Here is a 16,571-nt window from a genome sequence, read left to right on the forward strand (position 1 = left end):
ATCACTGCAGTGTACTTTCCAAAATATACGTAAAGCCCAGTGATGTCTTAGTGAACAAAAGCCGTGCACTCACCATATGCAGTCATGATACCTGACACCTTACTTCAGAACGTTGTCATCAGGAAGAAGAGGCTACGATCTCGTAGATGTCGTCCAAGTTGGGGTCTCCAGGGTTGCGTATCCCACCGCTGCCACCAGTTTGTTGCCTACTCCAGGGTAGCGTATCGTACTGCTGTCGAGTTGTAGCGACGCCTGTTTGTCGAAGCTCTACTGACATTACTATTGGGTAGCGTGGCGTTGTCGGCGGGCTGCAGGCATCCAGTAGACAATGGCGACCAGGCAAGGACGAGACGATTTCTAGTGCGAAACTTGCACGGTTTATTCAAAGGTTGGTGAAAGATTATAAGAAGAGAATGAACTGTTTTTAGAAGTACATTTCGGATCCCCTTAAATAATCTCTCTGAAATCGTGGGAGGGATCTTGCTCCCGTCGATGTCACGTGACAGGCAGAGAGTATGGTTTATGGATGGGCGTCCCGCCTGCGTAGATACCAAACCTGCAGCAAGGAAAGAGCATCCCGCCTCCTTAGATACCAAGCCGCAGGTCCGGTATTGTAGACGCTTATCCTTCTATTTTGCGCGTTGCTGGTTCGCGGAAGTTCTCCTGCAGAACTTGGCAGCTCGAGGAAAGGGTCCCTCTAAAGTCACACACACACAAAAGAGGCCTGTAAACACTGCGGGGCGTCCGCCAGACCGGCATACACTCGAGAAAACCCTGGCAAATTAAAAAGTCACACTTCGTTTTGATGAGGCGTGATGGTCGAGAAGCTATTTTGCACGGGGTGCTAGACGCCAACCGTAACAGTGCGCACCATGTAGTAGGCTCGGTGCCAGAAGAAATGACGCCTAGGGCTTGCATCCACTCGAGCTCTTGCCTCGTTTTTTTTTAACAAAGTCAGGGGGGCTCTACGTGGAGACGACAGCTCGAAAGGCTTTGCTTCTGGATTCAACTTGAGGTCATACTCCTCTCTGAAGGTCCCCAGTCCCTGGAACACTTGTGGAAAGTCAGATTCAGGGTCCAGTTTCTTTACTACGTTGATTTGTGGTAGCACGTAGAGCCTTTCTATCGCTGGTTTCCCAAGAAAAGGAGTTCGGAGGCTTTGAAGTACGTACACGTCCTCACGGCTGCTCGTTCCCGCAAACGTGATATTCATGGCAGCCATACCAGATATGCCAGAGGGTTTACCATCAGGTCCCTAAAGCCGGCGCCTTGCTGGTTGAAGTTTTATCGCGGGAAAGATGCGAGTAAAGAGCTCCGCCGGAATGACCGTTTTGTCCGCGCCAGTATCTGTATTAAATACCACAATTCAACAAGAACGGGAACTTCCCATCTGTAAGCGGATGAATGGGATGCGACTCAAAGGAAGCCTGGTACTTCGGTCCGGTTTTCGATGTTCCTCACAGCTCTGGTTGATCGGCAAACCGCTTCGAAGTGTCCTTTTTTGTCGCACTTCCTGCAGACTGCATTTTTCGCTGGGCAGGACGCTCGACTGTGCCTGTTTCTTCCTCACCAGCCGCATGGTTTGGGAACTTTGCTTCCACTTTCAGGCGGAGGCACGTTCTTCCCCACTTGTCATGAACTCCTCTGGGACAATATTTGGGGGACTTCCTGCTCTCGCACGCGGTGAAGCTCTGCCTACTGTTGATTGACGATCTCGTGCTGTCGTGCCCAGGGCCGGATTAAGAAAAATGGGGCCCTGGGCTAATGCGCATACCGGCCCCCTTTCCTTATACTGACCCCCCCCTGTTGCCTGCTACGCTAGTGGAAATATGCCATGTTTCATTTTAATTCCATCAAATTAAACAGAACGATGTGCGATCAACGGGATTATTATTATTGTTATTATTATAAGGAAAACAACAAAACTTTCTTGAAACGCGTGCTGTTGTGAACACCAACTCATATGATCACTTTGTGATTATTCTGCATTCTATTTTCAGCAAAAGCTAGGCTATAAGGAAAAGTTCAGTGCACTCAAGACGGACAAGAACGCAGAAAAGACAACACAGCTTAGATTTCGATCCTTCTGAAGCTAGGCTTTGTTGCATCACTCAGTTTAATCCCGTGAGGAGACGCATGGTTGTATCCAAAACATGCCTTATTAAAATTCACGCATCAGACTGCAGTAATCGTTGGACACGTTACTCTACAAATATGCAATAGATGTATACAATACTTAAGGCAATACAAACACCATAAAAATGCACTAGAATACAGATGAAAATCACCAACTGTAAATACAAAACATTATTTGAAAATATTTTCGTTGAAGGTAAAACAAGCAAGGACGACACCAAATAAACGTGGCACTATCAAAAACAACAAAAATACAGTTCTTTATAAGCACGCTAAATATCAAAACAAGAACAAACAAGCGACGAACAACGAAGATTTGCATATCTTGAATTACACTGATCAGCGTTTCATTGGCAACGTGGAGGCTGGGAGGCGACACAACGAACTTATTGCAACTATTCATGTATAGCGCAAACAGTCCTCTTTTAAAATGGCATCTTTCACGCCTTCGATTTGGCGAAATCAGATAAAGTCTGTTCGAAGGATAGATCGCGGAAGAGGTCACTTTCAATGGACGTGATAGCAAGCGAGTCCACCTTGTCGTCAAGTAGGCTCGAAGGAACGCGATTTTTTTTATCAGCGACAACTTGAAAAACGATCGTTCGGTTTCACAGTTTGCCACGGGTATGCTTAAGTACATTCGCAAAGCAATAGAAAGGTTCGGAAACACATCAATAAGCTCTCATTCTTGCAGCAACTTCACTATTCCAAGGGGACTCGTGTCCTGGCACACAGAGTTGTGCAGAAAGTTCGCAAACTGAACAATATCAGTGGGAAATGCTGGCTCCAAATCATTTTTGTTGGTTTGCAGCAACTTGTCAGCCTGCTGTGGCAGACAGGCCTCGCTTCCAACTTCTGTATGCAATTTTAGGAATCCGAACCTTTCGCAGAGTTCAGTGTAGGCAGCATTTCACGCTCGCAAAGCAGAGCCTAGACTGTCGAATACAACAATAAACTTTTTTCTACCTTGTAGCGCCCTATCGCTTTTTTCTGTCCGAGTGCTTACTCAAAACGATGCGTTTGCCTTCATCCTAATAACATTTATTGGTACCTTAGCGTGCGTGCTCTCTCTTCGAGGATATCAAAGAAAGGTCGAAAAGAATTGACGAAGCCTTCTAGAGAGCTCAGCAGGTCTACAGCAGTTGAAATGTCTAGGCCTTGTTTCTGAAGTGCTACTCTCGTTTTGTCAAAGCGCTCCAAGATTTCACTCCAGAAAATCGCAATGAATGCAGTCTCTAGTTTTGTCATTTTCTTGAAGAGAGAGTGCGCTTCCTTCCTAGTGTCACCGTTTTCTTCCTCGTTCTTTGATATAGTTTCAAGGCAACACGAGGCTGCATTGAAATTTTTCAGAATGGCCTTACATGATTCAGCGTGTCTTGACCACCTGGTCTCAGAGAGACGTTTTAAAACAAGCTGCTTGCCAGTTCCGCCCATGCTGTCCAAAAGATACCGCCATTGCTTAGGGAAGGCAGAAAAGAACACATACAGTCTCTGAACCACAGTGAAAATTTTGACTGCCTCAAGGCAACTGTCAACGCTACACGCGCCAACTAAGTTCAGTGAACGACGAGCACACGGGACGTAGACTGCCAATTCGTTCAGGTGTTTGATTTGAGTTTCCAGTCCTTTGTATTTTCCTGACATAGTACTCGCGTTATCATAAGCTTGGCCCCTACAATCATCAACTGAGATGTCATTGGTCGTCCAGAGGGGCATCACGGTATCGAAAAGATACAAGCCGCTATGCGATTCAATTGGAACAAATCTAAGCAAGCGTTCGTACACTTTCCTATTTAAATAGTATCGTAAAACAACTGACAGCTGATCAACGTGAGCATGGTCTGGAGTCGAATCAACAATTAAAAAGAAGTTTTTTTCGCATTTCAATTCGTGAACGAGACGTTCCTTGACAGCCTTTGCCATATGCTCAATAAATTCGTCACAAATTGTTTTTGACAGATACGATGGGTGACCTTTTCCTTTGTTACCGTAGCGTTTGATGTGCTCCTCTAGATGGGGATCAAACTTGTCAATGGCCTCAAGCACTATAATATAATTGCCATTTCTCGGTGAACCAAAAATCTCCTCAATGCCCTCAAAAGCTAGCTTGCGCTCAGCTGGAAGCTTAACTACAACGACTACGCGCTTCAACACCTCTGTCCAGTAAGCGGTCTCAGTGACAAGATGCATAACCAGCTTCTTGTCAATTGTGCTGCTCGAGTTAGAGCGGGCGAGCCATGCTGTCACGTAGTTCCGGTGCTCGACGCTACTTTCATGTGCGCAAACCTTTCCTTCTGTTCTTTTCCAACCAGAGAAGCCGTGCGTGGTGAAAGCACTGGGGTTGCTTGAAATTGAAAATAGTTTGCACATGAAACAGTAAACGGAACATTTGGACTCCGAGTACATTAACCAGTGTCGCTGGTACGCCTCCCCATTTACAGCCTTCCGCACGAAAAGATGAAGTGAAATATAGCGTTTCTGAGTTTTGTATTGCCTTTGGGAAGACTGAAAAGTTTCTGCCCGATTTTGAAAATACAATGGCCCTTTCTCAAGGCATACACTCCGAAAGCTGTCAGTAATAACGTCCAGCCACTTAGCAGGCTCACTTCGCAGAATCTCGCAACGTACCTCTTGCTATGGGGGTGTCTGCACTTCTCTGTTGCCGCAACGAGAAGCCGTCTCATTCGTCCTCTCGAGGCACACTTTGTGGATGGGAACATGATTATTTGAAGCCAAACTAACAGGAAACAAATGAGTCGTATCTTGGAGTGTTGTTTCCTGGCGCTCGTCAGTAGACGGAGGCTCATCGGAGAGGTTTGGCACCTGTTGATCAGCAGTAGTAGAAATCGGGCGTGGCGCACCGGACATCTGGAGCTCTGTGGCAGGGGCCCGGCCGAGTAGCATACGCGTTGCTGACTCAGGAACGGGACAGGGTTCGGTTAGCGTCGGCTGCTCAGAAATATAGATAACCAAGGTTGGTACCATTTTCACAGTATCCAGACAACCAAGATGAGTCAAACCTTGCTTCTTGCTAGGAAACCGTGGTGATGGAGTTGGTAAGTCCTCCACAGAATCACAGTCGGTACTATTGGGAGTTTGACACAGACTCTGGGTAGATCGATCATACTGCGTGTTGGGCTGCTGAGCACGAGGTCGCGGGATCGAATCCCGGCCACGGCGGCCGCATTTCGATGGGGGCGAAATGCGAAAACACCGGTGTGCTTAGATTTAGGTGCACGTTAAAGAACCCCAGGTGGTCAAAATTTCCGGAGTCCTCCACTACGGCGTGCCTCATAATCAGAAAGTGGTTTTGGCACGTAAAACCCTAAATATTATTATTATTATCATACTGCTCCGGGGAAGCTGCATTCAGTACGTACTTTGTCATCTTTGGTAGCTTGTTTTCACGCTCTTCTCTTTCTAACTTCGCCTTTCGTTTAGACGCGCCACATTGATGCTTCTGACGGAGCATTTTCGCATGAATGGACACTAATTGTTCACCAGGCACTTCGTCAGTCCAACGCGACCGCAGGTGTCCAACGGTGGCCATCCCGATGACTCGCGCACGCTGCCTGGATGGTCCGTGGCTGGCCGAGAGTGGTGCGTTCCGCGGGAGCTCCTCAGCCGGCGGGCTTATGCAAGCTTAACTGGCGGCTCGGGGCTGAATCGCAGCCCGCGATCAACTTCCTTTAATAGACGCGCGCCGCGTATGTCTGTTACTAGCGCCAAAGCAGGCGTTCACATACGCATAGAGTTCCTTGTACAAATTCACTCCTTCTCCGTACAAACTCACTCCTTCTCCCTTTCCGGTCTCGTCTTCCTATTGGTTAGGAATAATCGTCTGTTCTGGGAGGTTCTCAATCTTTCTTTCGCCCCGTCGACGCTGAGCGCGAGAACGAAGGGGAGAGGGCGACTCCTAGCGTGGGAGAAGTTACGCGCCCTTTGTCGCGTCTGAGTCATCTTTTTCTACTTCTTTCTGGAAAGTTTGGCGGCCAGTCTGACCTACTTTTTCCGTCGAGCGCGCGCGAGGGTGCGCAGCCATGCACTAGGCAGGAATGGGCCCTGGAGACAGGCCTTTGTGTCCAGCTCTCCAACTTCCCCCTTCACTCTTCCACAACCCTAGCCCGAACAGTGAACATCCCATGCCCCACCACACGCGGACAAAAGCACGTGTGACGTCTTCTTTCCTTTCCTGCCTAGACTCCATCAGACTCATCCTCCCCTGCCCAAATTACTATCACGGTAAAGAAAAGTCGAATGGGAGGCACTGTTGGGTACTGCAGCACATCCTTTCTATGAGAAGGACAGCGGCGTAACTATTTGAGAGGTGGAGGGTGGCGTGGTGGTGACGAGGGGCAAGGGAGATTTAGGCCCTCATCTCACATTACATGTTTTAGGTGTTTCCCCCTTGCCCCTCCCCTCCAGACAGCACTGGACAGACGGACTGACAGGAAACCACGAAAACTCTTCCAAGGAAACGCACCTCGCTTCCTACGAAAGAGGGCCCCGCCGTGGTGGCGGGGGATTCCTGTTCTTGCAGCTCGACAAGCTCTCCCCAAATGATCAGGCTAAACGCATGCTGTTACATTAGGTGGGGGGCCCCGTCTGCTAGTTCTGGTTTTCTCGCTTCATACATGTCGCTCGAAGTTCCGTTGCCTATGGTTCTATATACTAAGCAGGTTAGAATAAATGGGCCTCCTTCTACTGTCCGAAGTGAGGCCCTGGGCTGCAGCATCATTAGCCCCCCCCCCTCCCCTTTATCTAGCGCTGATCACTCGTGCCACCAACAATGCTTTCTGTAGTTTTAGGTCCGGATCAAGTTGCAGAGCTCTCGAGATCTTACGGTTTTGGAGACCCACCATGAGACGATCTCGAATTAAATTTTCTCGCAGCTTCCCGTAGTCGCACGTGGAAGCAAGCGCGCTCAGGGCAGTAACAAAATCCTCGATGGATTCGCCGTCTTGCTGCGTTCGGGTGTTAAACTTGACCCTTTCATAAATGATGTTCCGTCGAGGAACAAAGTAGGCCTCGTACTCCTGCAGTATGACCTCAAACTTCTGGTCGCCAAGCTCAAGTTTGAACGTTTTGAAGATATCCTCGGCTTGATATCCCATTAGAAACACCAATGCATCTACTTGACTTTTTTCTTGCTTCCCGTCTAGTCCAGACGCGGTTCGGAAGCGAAGAAGCCGCTGTTTCCACGGAGGCCAGTCGTTGGGTGTTGCGAAGCAGAAGGGCTCGGGTGGAGCAATTTGAAACAAAGCCATCTTACTTGGTCTTTCCTTGTAAGGTACCTGTTGGCTTGTCCGGCGTCTGGCACTGTTTAGTAGGCCCGCGGCGTCCTCGTTTCAGGGTTAGTCTGACGTCCGAGAGCCGTGGTGCCTCAGATCGGCGGGCCCCACTTCTTACACCATGTTTGCGTCGCGACCAGACGCAAAAAAGTGTGCGTCCTTCACCTTCAACTAGCAACAACCAAAGAACCTTTAATATAAGGAAGCAGCGGCTTTTATAAACCGCACTGCTAGTGCCACAGTGGCGCTGTAACTGCTGACGCTGCCTAAGCTGGCAAGCTATCTTATCACACAAACTGCAGATCGAAAATTTTTAATAAAAATGTTCCAAGGCGTTTTCCGCATTACCACTGCATAATTAGACACTCTTACCAGTAAGCTTTCTATTTCACTAAAAAAATTGGTACCTTAAAAATTGGTTGTCGGTCCCTTTAAGGAATCTTTTTAGTCATTGTAGAGCGGCAGATTCCCAGTGGCACATACCTATAGTTACCCAAGCAGACGTCAAACACGTTCATCGAAGAACGGCACACACCTGCTGCCACATACCCATTGACTCAAATTGGTATGAGAGTTTCATCGAAGACGAGCACAGACTTAGTGACACATACCCAGTGCTACAAATCGGCGTCAAAGAGCTTCTTCGAACAGCGGTACCTGTGCAGTCCCGCACCTTACAGAGACCCATGTCGGAGTGAAATTGGTTAGTTGAAGTGTGGCCCGTATTAGGATATATTCAATGACCCAAGTTGGTCCGATGGTTGGTTTCGAATCATGTTACCTCAGTACAGCAGCCCGATGCGTTAATCATTCGACCACGGACTACCTAGTCACCCAGGTTGGCAGGGAAAACGGTTAGATGTAAACAAATACGCGTATACAAGCATAGACAGATACATAGCCTTTGGAAAGTGCGTGAAGTACCCTAAAAAATTATAACGCATTAACAGGCTAAGAGTTACGTGCTGGAATCAGTGATTGATAGATAAGATCGAATGTGCGCGGTAACAAATGAATTAAGTGAAGCGATCCCTGTTTGTGCAATTCGTAATAATAAAAACGAAACATCGAAGTCATTATAAAAAGTTAACGACTTTGTATATTTTAGCGTTTAGCAATATTAATATTTATTCACATTAAAAAGGCGCAACCACATCCCTGGTATTTTATATTCGCCCAGAGTTCCGCTATAAACTACGGCAGGGAGCATTTGCCTGGAAGAACTGAACTGCAAATGGTCTGCAATTACTTAATTATCGCTTACCAGGCTTCATTAGTACTCACCATGAAATTGTTCAACTGGCTTTAGCTTGCAACAGTGTATACGTGTTTACGAAAGAAATTTTAGAAATCTTCTGCCGGTAACAGTTCAGCTTGTTAACTTCTCTTTCATGTTTGATGTATTAAAAGGATAACACTTGCATTTTGTTCACGAGCCGGTGCCGTGTATTATTGTTCATTCAAGCTGTATTATATGCATTTTTATTCATGTTTGTACAGCTGGGCCTTTTATGTAGTCTGACGGCGTATTGTAAAACTCTTGTCATGTGTTCCTTTCTTTTTTCTTTTTTTTTTCAGCAAACTTTATACCTTCGCGATACTTATGGGAAGCAACCAGGGTGTGCGTCCCAAGTTCAGAATAGATTTAGACGCCCGGTTCGCAAAAACAGTAACAGCGGAGTGAGGGAGGGCTACACGCTTTATCAAAAGAATGTCTAGGGAAGGTGTGATCACGTAGTGGCCGTCACAAACCAGGGGATCTGAGATCGATGTGACATACGTCGTGGTAGCTGGTCAAGGCGAATGAACTCGGCGACACATAGACGCCTTGGTGACTCGGTGGTGAAATCGGGCACAGGAAGGGATTTCTAACTGTAGAAGGCCAGAAGAGCAGTTAATGAGGGCAGAATGGGAACTCAGGCAGTCATGGCCGAGAATGGCGCAGAATGGCGAATAGATCTGAGCTATGGTAGCTAGTGAAACACAAGCGCAGTATGCATGCCGATGACGCAAGATGTACCATCGTCGCCAACACGAACGACCGGCGGCACGGCGGGCGTCAGAACCTTGCGGAGACGACGAGAAATGCAAGCGCTCGTGACCCATGATTGCACCCCCGTATCTATGAGCGCCGAAAAAGGCACGCTGTCCACTTCTATGTACCAAGGATTTTAACGCGATGGCGTTAAGTGCCCCGTCTCGTTGAAAATCTGGCGTTGGTGTTGGCGTCGGAGGAGTTGTCCGTGAGCGACAATTGCCGTATATATTTGAGGTGTATGTATATGCCACGCCTTTCTATATGACATGTGGTACATGTGGTTTGTATTGCTACACCGTTCAATAGCTAAAGTTGCTCATACCTTGTCTTACATTTTTGACAACGTTAGTCCTGTGAATTTGGCGAATGGCAGCCGACAAACAATTGTCACGAAACAGAACACCGACAGCCCATGCCTTGTATGTTAAATCTTCTCCGACTTAAATTTTAAAAGTGCCAAACAATAACAGAAACCTGTAAATTCTGTAATTTTTTTCTTTGACGCGGCTGTGCACTACCTCCTGGATCGGCCCACGCAAGAGACCACGTTGCTATCTGAAAACTCGCCTTCGTGCATAGCGTTCGCCGCCAGCGTTATGGTTACATAAGCTGCAGTTGCCGGAAAGCGCGAAATGCAGCCAGGGATCTTTGAATGCTATCGCGGTGCACTCTTAAAGGCGAAGGTTGAGCGTCCTCCAAGTTTTTGTCGGGTTGCCAGGGTCAACAGAAGGTTTCCAAGTGGTTGGCCAATGCAGCATTACCACCGGGAGCTGTGCTGACCCGTTTTCCGAATAAGGACGGCGAGGGTATGGCGACGGCAAGCGACGGGCAATCGGTCAGCGAGAACACTGGTTCTGTGGGAAGGACGAGCGGTGGTCGTAGCGTGGAGTCGGAGCAGGAACATCATAGTGTGCGGTGTGAATGAAGATGTAGTTTTTTTATATTAAGCTTGTAACCCACTCCTGTAACACCTTCGGGCAAAGCGGGAAAATGTGTGAATAAATAATAAAGAATAGGGCGGCGAGTCATTGCGGACATGAAACGACAAGAGCCGGCTGTCTTCCGGGCGGTTAAGTCTACACGCGACGAGGAGACGAATGCCGAGGATAGCGACAACGGAGAGAAACATGGCATATCCCATTGCATGCAAGCATATTTGCCTGGGAAGAAGAACGCCCATAGCTGTGGTCTCTTCATTTTCCAGTGTCTCGGACGTTTTTCGACATTAGAGGCTGTGCAAATGGCGCAACGTCATCCTCCAGGATGAGGGATAGGAATCCCAACCAATCGTTTCACCCTGGTCGTCCACCACTGGCTGCATCGAAGGCAAGGGACCGCACTGGCCCTTCCACTATCGCCCTTGAATCTTCCGATAGCTCAGCAGTTGAAGAAATGGAATCGGACAATGATTTCACACTTGCCGTGGGTCGCCGTTTGAAGAGAAAACTCAGGAGGACATCAACAGACAGTGAATCGTTGCCCAGGCAGGACACTGGTAAGCAATCATTCACTGTTGCTTACGTCCCTACCACAGCTACCGACGATCTGAATATCTTGAACAGGCAGAGCTTAACAGAGTACTTTGAGCGAATTGTGCCAGGCCAAGTCAGCAAGATCAGAATTAACGCATGGAGGAACATCCTCTCGGTTGACGTGAACAACAAGTCAATTCTGGATACACTAAAGGCTGCCACACTACTAGGAAACATACCAGTGCGCTCCTTCTTTGCGTATGGAAAGGAACCTCGACTGGCGTTATCTCTGACCTAAACAAAGAAATCGCAGACACTGACCTCGAGAGGCTTTCGAATTCCACCGCACCAATAGTGCAGATTCACCGCTTCGGTCAATCCCGGTGTATTAAAATAGTCTTTGACTCTGAAACATTACCTGATTACGTAAAATTATGATACGTAAGACACCGTGTGCGCTCTTACGTGCCAATACTGGTGCTGTGTCGGAAGTGTTTCAAAATAGGACACGTAAGCGCAGCTTACAAGGGCGGCGTAACATGTCAACGGTGTTGAGGGGCCCATCAAAATGATAGCTGTGATGCTACTGCCTTAAAATGTCCTAATTGCGCCGGTCCACAGGAAGCGACATCAAAAGAGTGCCAGAAAATCACGAACGAAATGTCAGTGCTTCGAAAGATGGTGCGGGACAACTCCACTCACAGACAGGCTGCTAGATAGATACGCCGCCGCAGACGCCGATTGCTACACAGACGACAGCAAGACAAGAGTATTTCCCGAACAAATGGACCATCGTCCACATGGCAAACTCCTCGCTTGCCAAGTTTGCTCCTGCGATCAAGATGCGGGCCCGACGTACCTTCTTCGGCAGCAGCACTTGGAACACATGCGCAGCATAAAACGACGATTCCGCCGACCGACTCTGCCATTGACTGGCCTCGCTCCCATCCAAACAAACAGGCTTGAATGCGTCGGGTGATGCGGCTGCCAAGGTGGCTGAGAATGATAAGACAGAAAATGTAAATGTACGAAGTATGCTGAAACACCTGATATCTACAATGCGTTCACTTCTCTGCGGACTACAGACGCCGGTTGCTAAGACTGCGCTACATGTTCTAGATGCTTTGGAACCGCTCCTCGCGGCTCTACAATAAGACATCATGGCGCTATCTTTTGAAAACCAATTACGAAGATCTACAATAATGCAGTGGAATGCCAGAGGCCTACGAGGCCGCCTCGCAGACTTTCGGCAATGGATGTTCAAATACCAGTTTCCCGTGGCTGTAATATGTGAACCAAACATGACGTCTTTACTACGCCTTTCTGGATATGTGCCACTGTGGTCAAGGAATGACCACAATTTAAGCAAAGTGCTCACTTTTGTTCGTCGGAATTTAACGTGCCTTCGTAGAGACATTCCTGCACACGCTTCCAACGAGTACGTTTGCATAACGCTGAAGTACAAGCGGCGCACATTCTCAGTAATTGGCGGATATATACCCCCAACATCGAGCATAGACTGTTCATATTTGCTGTCCATAATGAAAACTTGTCCGGGTACCCACATAGTCATCGGCGACTTTAATGCCCACCATCCCATGTGGGGCTGTGCTTCGACAAACGCCCGCGGAAGAGACTTGGCTGACTTCATGCTTAGTCAAGGCTTGATGGTGATCAATGATGGCTCGCCAACATACCTTCGAGGCTCTTACTACAGCAGTTGTCTTGACATTGCGTTTGTTTCAAAAAGCCTGTTGTCTGCTACACGATGGTGCTCTGATCTCGACACCCATGGAAGTGACCATCTACCAACATATATACAGTTGAAATGGTTACATCCCCCAGTTCCGCCCACTGTGCGTTCTATCGATTGGCCAACATTTCGAGAATCTGTGAACACCGCATGTCAAGCCATCCAAGCACCATCCAATATTGAAGAGGTCATCGCGACAACATTACGCGACATGACAAAACACCTCAGCGCACCTTCACCTAGATCACCTATTGATTACCAGTACGAGCAACTTCGCGCGTTACGGCGTCGAGCAGAACGGAAATACAGAAGGACCAAATCACCATTAGACGTCACTGCATCACGCCGGGCGCAGCGTCATGTCCTACTCCACCTTGACAAACTTGACAAACAACGCTGGAGATCATTCTGTGGCTCTCTGAATCCGAGAAAACCTCTCTCTAGAATTTGTAAAATTGTATGAAGCCTTCGCTCGTCTCCACAACAGCTTCACCCGTTCAGCGCTGTGGTCATACGCAAGGCCGGCGTGAAGTTGAGGTCGCCGATGACTATTGCAAATTACTTGTGAGCTCCTCTAACGATATACCAACGCAATCACGACTGACTTTCCCACCATCTAGTGATCACCGCCAGACGCGCCTTTTACTATGCACGAGCTCGACGCTGCGATATCTACTTCCCGCCGGTGAACTTGTCCAGGACAAGACGGAATTACATACTCCGCGATTGGCCATCTTGGAGTAGAAGCTCGAGAAATTCTCCTGATGCTCTACAACTCTACGTGGGACACAGCAACTGTACCTAATCACTGGAAGGACAGTCGTCTTGTGGCTTTGTTACAACCTCAGAAATGCCCACATGATCTCTCACATTATCGGTCAATATCCTTGGCAAGCTGTGACGGTAAAGTGATTGAGCGGATGGTACTGGAGCAGATTGGAATGGCTTCTCGAGAAAAGTGGCGGACTTCCTGATTTTATCAATGGATTTAAAAAAGGCCGATCGTCCATTGACGGAGTGATCGACCTAGTATCTTCTGTTCAACAGGAAAAGAGACGCCGTCGTCTGGTATGCGCAATATTTCTGGACATCAAAAGTGCCTACGACAACGTCTTCCACCATTCGATTCTTCAGGCGCTTGAGGATATTGGTGTTGGTGGCCGGATGTATGCATGGCTGCAGAGTTACCTCAGTGGCCGCACCATTTTCATGTCCACTTCGGATGGCGAGACTGATAGACATGAAGTTCGCAGGGGTGTTCCGCAGGGTGGTGTCCTTAGCCCAGTACTGTTCAATATGATACTGGTGGGCCTTGCAGACGAGCTACCTGAAACAGCGCGTATCAGTACGTACGCAGATGATATCTGTATCTGGTCATCTGGGGTCACACGTCCACAAGTGCGTGCACGGCTTCAACGTGCGGTTACCATAGCGGCGAAGTACTTCGCCGTAGAGGCCTGCAACTCTCAGCAACTAAGTGTGCAGTCATGGCATCCAAGCGCAAATCAATGTCAAATTATCCAATCGTTGTCGACGGAAGGGCGCTCCCTTTAGTCACCCACCACAGATTTCTTGGCGTGATAATAGACCGCAGTCTTTCTTGGACCAAACATGTTACTGCGCTTAGGGCTAAACTGACCACCTTCATACACGTTCTTCGTGTAATATCAGGACTGAGATGGGGCCCCTCTGAGCGAAGTTTGATCCAAGTGTACCAGGCACTTTTTGTGGGCTACATACGCTACAGCATGCCTGTGTTATCTAACATGGGGTCATCTTGTATAAGCACGCTGGAGAGCCTTCAGGCACAAGCACTACGGATATGTCTTGGCTTGCCACGCTGCACGTCAACTAAGGGCACAATAGCGGAAGCACGGGCTTGTCCAATCGACAAATACAGGTGTTGTGAACCTGTGCGAACCCATGTTCGCCTGCTAACCAGACACCCACACCATCCACTGTCAACACTTCCAAGGACCATCCTTTACTGTGGTTTTTCTAAAGCTATTGCATGTCACGCAAGCATTATACCTGCAAGATTCCAGGCCACCGACATCCCCGCGACACCTCTATGGACATTGCCAAGACCACTAGTGAGGCTTCAGATACCCGGAATCATGAAGAAATCACCCTGTCCCATATATTTACATTATATAGTGGGACTGTACAAGTATATACCGATGCTTCGGTCGCGCCATCTGCCACAACGGCCGCATTTGTCATCCCACAATTTAGAGTTACTCGACGATTTAGATTAGACCACAAATCGACATCTACGGCGGCGGAACTTGTGGGAATACGGGAGGCTGTCCGTTTTATGAGAACGCAGACACCTCATAAATGGACGATATTGTGCGATGCCAAATCAGCGCTACATGCGCTGAAATGTTTTTTAAAGAAAGGACCATACTACCTGCTCATGCTGGAAATCGTCGAACTTCATCACAGTGCCGAGTTAAGTGGCCACGTGACCACCTTTCAATGGGTGCCTAGTCATTGTGGTGTTTTGGGCAATGAACTCGCTGACAGTGAGGCAAGATCGGCCTCCTCTTCCTCTGATGAAGTACGGATTGCCTACTCGCGATCTGACACCAACTCCATGATCAAGGCACTCATGCAGGACCTTACAACAGCTTACAGAGCCCACTATGACAACATTCACAGACGTCTACATATGATTGACCCAGACAGTAAATTCTGTTTGCCCCCGAAGCTTGCACGGAGCAAAACATCATTGCTACACAGAATTCGGCTCGGCGTTGCTTTCACCCGTCGCTACGCGCACCTCATCGGCCAATCGAACGCCCTGATTGTGATCATTGCCAGACGCTTGAAACACTGCAACACCTATTGTGCGACTGCCCAGCATATATGCTGGAGCGAAGGACGTTAGAAAGTTTCTTAGCCAGCGTTGGTAGACAACCACTGTCGGAGGAAGCTATCCTCGGCCCATGGCCTGACACTGCAATTTCAATACGTGCAACAAAAGTATCGCTGAAGTTTCTGCAGGACACCAAGCTCGACGAGTGGCTCTAGCAAGACAACTGTCTCATGCACATAAGCACTCACCACTTCTCTTATCATCATCATCCATCCCAGTACTTTCACTCCCCTTCCCTCTTCCCCAGTGCAGAGTAACAGACTAGAGCGCACTAGCTAAGGTCAACTTCTCTGTCGTTCCTATCAATAAATCCAATTCAATTCAATTCAATGCCCGTGGTTATGTGTGCGCCACTGTTTTGGATCGCTGTATTCGGGATAGGTGGATATTCAGTGGGAAAGCTAAAAAAATTGCCGACCGTACGGTTACTTACAGCACAAATGGGAAGAATGTCTGGGTTCGCCAACTCTTCGCGTACGACAGCTTCAATCAATGATACTGCGGGGCGGAACTCGTAAGAACGGGCCTGAGGAACCGATGAAGACACAGCCTCAATCTCACGCCGGAGAAGAGGCAGCAAGTTTTCAGCACCACGCGACTGGAAGTTTTCACACGATGAGGTAGCGACGGTATTAAGGAGCCGGACGAATTGTTGTTAGAAACGACGGCTCTTGGGTTCTTCGGCACTCTTCGGCACATCGGCAGCATCGGCACTCTTCTATAATGTCGTCGACGGACGAGCACTCCTTGTATACGAGTAAATTAAAGCTGTCGTCGGCGATGCTTTTTGTGAGCTTCGGACATCTTGTCGTCCACCTGCCGACCGAAGGCTAATACATCTTGAGTGTACACAACGTGCGGTTCACTAGATGTTTGGGCCCTGCACAAAAGTTCCTTCTTGGCAGCTCGCTTGTGCCCAATTAGCCTCCCAAGGAGTTCCTGCAGTTTTTGCTTGCAGATGTTCCAACTGGTCAATTCCTTCTCGTGTGTTTGGATCCAA

Source organism: Dermacentor variabilis, chromosome 5 (genome assembly GCF_050947875.1).
Source record: "Dermacentor variabilis isolate Ectoservices chromosome 5, ASM5094787v1, whole genome shotgun sequence".
In the NCBI taxonomy this organism is placed as follows: domain Eukaryota; kingdom Metazoa; phylum Arthropoda; class Arachnida; order Ixodida; family Ixodidae; genus Dermacentor; species Dermacentor variabilis.